Raw genomic sequence first — 6,647 nt, 5'->3', positions numbered from 1 at the left:
AAAGACGAGGGGTCCCTTTAAGTCAATCTCACTGATAGGAGAAGCATGCAACAATGCTGTTCCTGAAAGAAATATAAAAGCAGATAAAGAGAGAGAAGCTGTGAAAGAACGAGAAAGAGAGCCACGCTGCTGGAGGAGTGAGAGTGACAGACCGAAGGGGGATTTGCAGTCTTTCTGTAAGATAAGCACAGTGTTTTCTTTCTATCCTGCTAACCCTCACACTCTCAGTGGCACCACGTGCAAGTGTTCACACACACACACACACACACACACACACACACACATACACAAGCCCACCGACACCCACACATATACACACAAACGCACACGCACACAAAACCAACACTATTCTGTTGCAGCAAGCTCTTGGCACCTGACAAAAGTTCATCCGCTCAGAGTTGCCATGGCAACGAGGAGATTCGTTGTTGCTACCCGTACAGCCTAACTCCAAGCGTGATGAGAGTGAGAGAGAGAATAGAGGGAAAAAGAGATAAAACAGCTAATTGAACTTTAAATGAGGATGTTAATTTGATTAGAAAACTGAGAAAATTGGAATCTCATGCTACAAAAATTCCATATTTATTTGTTAAGTGGTTTTTAATTAAAGTTTGACCAACATGGTGGTATTTTACAACATCAAGTAAACACTGCAGTTAGTTATATTGGCAGAAACATTATTATTATTATTATTATTATTATTATTATCATTGTTTATTGGACTCCGTTGTCGTGCAGTGCAATCACATATCATACCATTGCTATCCACCCTCTGCCTGATCAAAATAAACCATCTAAAAAGGCTTATATAATTTTATAATCAATAACTGGGCGCCCTGGTAGCCCATCTGGTGAAGCTGGCATCCCATGTGCTGAGACAGGGCCCTTGCTGCAGCAGCCATGGGTTCGAGCCCAGCCTGAGGCTGTTTGCTGCATGTCATCCCCCCTCTCTCTCCCCTTTTCCTGTCCAATCTAATGAAGGCAAAAAAGTATATATTTATATTTAAACGTGTTATTTAAGCATGTTTTTAAACTTAAAGTAGATATTACCTGCAAAGCCACATTCCATCAGTTCAATTCTGACAAAAAAGCATGCATGTCATTTGTTTCTCTACTTGATGCATTGATGCATTTAGAATTTTGATATATATTAATATAATATTAATAAACTGGGTCTTCATTTAATTGGCTTCATGAGATAATGTTAAAAGTTTTATATATATATTCTATGTTAGGTAGAAATAGGATTTATTTCTAGGTTTTATAGACTGCATAATAATATAATGGTATTTTATTTGCTCACATACTGCATATCTCCGATAAATGGCTGGAGAGATTCTTTTGACATCAAGATTAAATTAAATTTAACATTAAATCAACACTAGGTAGGATTTGGTATTTTTTGCAATTTGGCACCCCCAGTTGCAATACCACTGTCATAAATATGGACAGCTGTACACATGCATTTGTTATGATTGTATCGCTTATAATCAAAAACTAGCAAGTTGACAACTTTGCTAAAAGCCACACATCAAGCAAGAGCAACAGTACAAGACATAGCAAGCCACCTAATATTACTTACTACTCCAACAGCGAGAGGACAGCTAGTTTATCTGCAGCTTTTTATTTGCCAATGACTAAAAGCCAGTCAGAGATTTACTCTTGTCCAGTGGCTTTGCTCTCCTTTTCTCTTTATAGCTTCCTCCTATGCCCTCTTAGGTCTCATCACCTCTGCCATTAGCTATGTCCTAAGAAGTTACATTGCCCGCTCGCCCAGCTCCAGTTCTGGCATGTCACCAGCGCCACTTTCTGTCAGCATCCCTGTGTACCAATAATAACGTTTATAAAGTTGATGAATAATCTAAAACATAAATGCCATATTCACATTTTCCAAGTATGTGTAGATTGTTATCTGTGGAAAAAATGTAACAGGAGCAAATCCTGTAGAACACAGATTGTGTCTTTCCAACTCGTCAAAAAGGATCCCCTTGTTTCTTGATGTTCAGTTTTTCTTTTATCTTTTCTTCCTTGAGTTTGCTTGACAGGCACAGACATGATGAGGGAGTATAGTTGCTGTGAATGCGCTATTGGGGCTGCAACTGCAAAATTTAACAATGCAACAAAATGCTACAAAAATACTAGAAAGGCTCACACATATCATATTACATACAAGAAGAATTCAATGCAAGAAGACATGAACACATTACATTAAAAGTCATAACAAGCTTTATTAATCGCCATTTTGATTTTGGGGTTACAGAACAAGCCGATTTTTGTAGAGTTGATCCGTGCTTCTTGTAGACATCTTTCAGAATGACTGTAATATTTGTCATGTTTCAGTGGGGATATAGAGGAAGAAACTGTGAATATACTAATAATTAAATAATTATCTATGGTATGACTGTGAGTTTTGTTTGTGCAATGTTTATCCTTGAATGGCATGACTATTTTGCTATCGTTGGCACATTCAATTTGAGATAATTAGCTGTCAGATTATATTAGCTTTTAAATCTGCTATGCAATCTGAAAGAACGGCAGGGGTAAAATAGAGAGTAGTCCAAGAACTAAAGAATCTTTTATGTGCCCATGCACACAGAAATACACACACACACACAGCACACTTTCCTCTTCTGCTCCGCACACAGAAATAATGAAATATTGATACTCCACAGACCGTGAGCAGCTCAGCAGCAGTAGTAAATTTGAGACCTCAACACATGAAAGGAGAGCAAGAAGTTTATTTTTTTCCTTTGTTTCCTACTTTTTTGCTTCCTGTGTAATATTCTATAACTCCACTGAACTGCAGGCCTTCTGGAGTTCACAAGGTCACGACCGGGTTTCTCAGCATGGCTCATATAAGACAGCTAGAGAGATATATTAGAAATATTCACACTTTGACCTTCTTTTCACAGATAATAGCAACTGCTGAGCTTTGCACCGATTATAAAAAAAAAAAAAAAAACACATAACACAACACATAAACAAATAAATTGTGGTTAATGATTAAACCTGATGATTTAAAGCAGCTATCAAGGCTTAACACTGACAGTTGTTAGCACGCTCATTATTTTATGAGAGAGCGTATGTGCACACGCCTGTGTGTGAGTGTGCGTGCATGCGTGTGTTTGAGTCTATTGCTGTCAAAACATGCAGAGGGTAACAGCAGGGATGGAAGACATTTCCCTCAGAAATGATGCAGCAGAAGCCTGGTGTGTGTGTGTGTGTGTGTGTGGCTCAAGTATATGCATTTCCCTCTTCATTCACTATGCTGTTTGTCCCCCATAGGGGTCTAACATCTGTGCTATGCTTATGGGAAAAACTGCATAATAGGAAAACTTAGATAGGCCACCTGCATATTATGACTTGTGCAGCCATTGGTGATATAACACAGACACACACACACACACACACACACACAGAACAACTGCAACACCACAGAATAATTGCTTGATAGCTTTGTCTCCTAGGAGGTTGAATGGCTATATCAATGTGGACAGTCCATTGGTATATTGCCATTTCCTGGGCTTGATTTCTGTAAGGCAGAGAGCAAAGATAATCATTTTTTCCAGCACTAAACTTCATCCTGTGGCAGCAGTTTAACTGTGCCAGGATGGGGTTATACATTTGCCATCACAAGCCATATTACAACATACTGTGGGTAAATGCTGATGCAGTGGGAGACCCAACACACTTTAATGCAAATACAATGCCAATTAAAGCACAAATTAGCACATCTCTTTACATAATTTATTATTCTAAAATCCTGCTATATAGATATATTGATTTCACCCACACTCTCTTCTACCAGCCTTATGCAACGCTAACAGGCTTTCATTTTCACATAGAAAAGCCCAGGACACCAGGTTAATTAAGGGTGCTGGTGCCTACTAAACACTGGAGTAGCATGGTTGCATGGACTATAATTACAACCCTCCATTATGCTACCAACAGAACATAGATGCTTGTTAAGGAGGCAAACCTACATTTAAAGAAACAACTTGATAAACTGCAGATTCTTTTAAAGAGACTCCACCACTGGGGTTAGGTTAGATGTGAAAGTGCTGTACCACAAGGGTGCTTACTGAAAACAGAAAGGTTGTTGTTCCATTGACATTTTGTGTTGCCAAGCAAATGCCTTAATGATAGTATAGTAGAAGTATCAGAGACACATAAAGTGGTTACACAGACCCCCATGGACTCAGCAGATTTCTGTTCTGATACCTGGAATCAATAAAGATACACTGATCCAAAGTCTCTGAGCAATTGCCCCCATGTATGCAATGTATGGTAAAAGTACAGCAACAGTTTAGTGGAATTATATGGATGGGGAACAGTACTTGCTAACAAAAGAGGCTGTTAATTTAGAACAGGTTCTGACACACCCTACTCTCCAGATGGACGTATGTGTGAAGTGGAAGCCTTATGTGAAGAGTTGAATCAACAAAAGAGGAGCTGGTGTGGAGATCTAGCGGAGGAGCAACATTGAGACCAATGCTGAGGACTGCAGACCCCTACAGGTAACAGGGTTAAAATGTGTGTGCACATATTTGTATTGTGGCCTTAAAATAATAAATTATGTGCATGAATTGAAACTACAGCCCATCTACTTCCAATGTCAAAGGGTTAACAGTCCCAAGTCACTGCACTGTATTACCACTTATCTCTACATTGTCCACAACTTGACAACCTCATTTTTTTTATTTTGTACTACAGCCTACACTTAACAAAGCAAAGTTAGCCAGCATAGAGAAAAAATCGTCATTTAAACCTATATGTAAAGGAGAGTGCAGAAGGCATAAGGACAAATTGACAGAATTCAATATATTTGTTTGTGGAAATAAAAGCATACACGGCAGACATGCAGAGAGTTTTTAAATTACAGCAACAGATTATTCTGTCACAATATGTGGAGAGGTTTGTTTGGGTAAAAAATATTAGAATCTGGGAATAACATGACATGACAATAAGTCACAGCATGGAAATATCTCTTCTCTCAAGCATTAGACTGAAAGTGTGCATTAGAACAGTAGTCCTCCATTAACTATACCTTCATATAGTCAATTATTAACAGTAATGGCATTTATCACTAGAATAATTTAGTGCAGAGGAACATAGTCAAAGAGCCATGGCCAGATAAAAATCAGTATAAACACATTTATTATATTAAGACCTTGAGAGTGTTTTACTATGTTGAAAAAACAGAGTTACAAAATGGGAATACAGATAATAAAACACTGCAAAAGTAATAAAATGCAAGAAAAAGATCCCTGGCACTACATGTGCTATAACTCCAGACAATACCAGTAAAGGAATATTTTAGCAGTTAATAGTGTCTAAAAGTAGTTTCAGTAACTTCTCTATATATGCAGATCTGGTATCCAGCTACTGGTTCTTTGGAATACAGGTGAGGGTTCATGTCATACCCACATGCACATAAACAGAAACACTCATATAAACTTGGTTGGTTGGCAGCTCTCAATGTTGAGTGCCTAGTTGTAAAGTGACTGGATCGATACGGGGGAGTGAATTGCCAATTTCAGTTTGTTCTATTGAAATCGGCTGGCGCTGCATTCTAGAGGGAGAGCACCTGAAATTGGCAGTGGCAGAGTGGAATTGGATTTGTAAGGAGAGAAAAGAGTGAGCACAATGATCAGAGAAGGACTTGGACGCCTACATCCATCTTCATGCACGTACAGACACACACAGACATTCTTATGGCATTGCTGAACACATGATATCTCAGCCCCATTATGGCGGCAGTTATGAAAGTGCCTCTACCTCCCTGTCTTATGCCATCTCACCTACATGGGCCCACTCACACACACACACTCAGCGCTCAACTTGGCTTCTTCGATCCTAAAGTCCACGGTAATCAAGCTCTGTGTTGAAAGAGCAGATGATTGTGTGTCTAGATAGTGAATCGCTGCTTCCGTTTGATACTGTCCATTCTGTTTATTGGAATGATATGGACTGAAGCCATCCCCAAACTACAGTGCATATTGGCAAGTATGGATGTCTGGCCATAGAAATTGTATACAATTTAAACCATATATTTTCAGTCCTTTCTAGCCCAGCAAATCAAAATCGATAAACAGTGTGGAGTTTGTTCAGCATTGCTTTTGAAAGCTGCACAGGACCCAATGGCGATGGACCACAGAGAATCTTAGCTTTTTCTGGACACTTTGAATACCAGACCCAATAAACTTCACATACATAACATCATGTTCAGAGGCAGATCCCTGTTTAACAAATGGAGACTGCATCCCATCGTATTTAATCTCTGTTTGGGAAGGCAAAACTATTTGCTTTAAGGCGGAAAGCCAACTGCCTGCTTTGGTTTTCTGTTCGTGCCTATGATTCCCACATTTGATGGCCAGAGAGGAGGTGAGTGTAGTTCATCAGTGCTGCTGACCTGCTACATGACGATGATTGCGACATTGTGTTACTGTCGCAGCAGAGGGTGCAGTCATCCGTCTTTACCTCACAAAACCTGGGAAGCATTGTTACAAGACAAAGACGATGTAAAAATGAGCAATAGCTACTAGGGATGGGGATCGTTAATATTTATTGATATCGATACCTTTATCGATACTCCTTATCGATCCGAGTCTTTATCGATACCACTATCGATACTTTTCTATTATTTGGTG

Source organism: Morone saxatilis, unplaced genomic scaffold (genome assembly GCF_004916995.1).
Source record: "Morone saxatilis isolate NCDOM2014 unplaced genomic scaffold, NCSU_SB_2.0 Contig8, whole genome shotgun sequence".
NCBI classification, from domain to species: Eukaryota; Metazoa; Chordata; class Actinopteri; family Moronidae; genus Morone; species Morone saxatilis.
Note: the sequence above shows the minus strand (reverse complement) of the source record.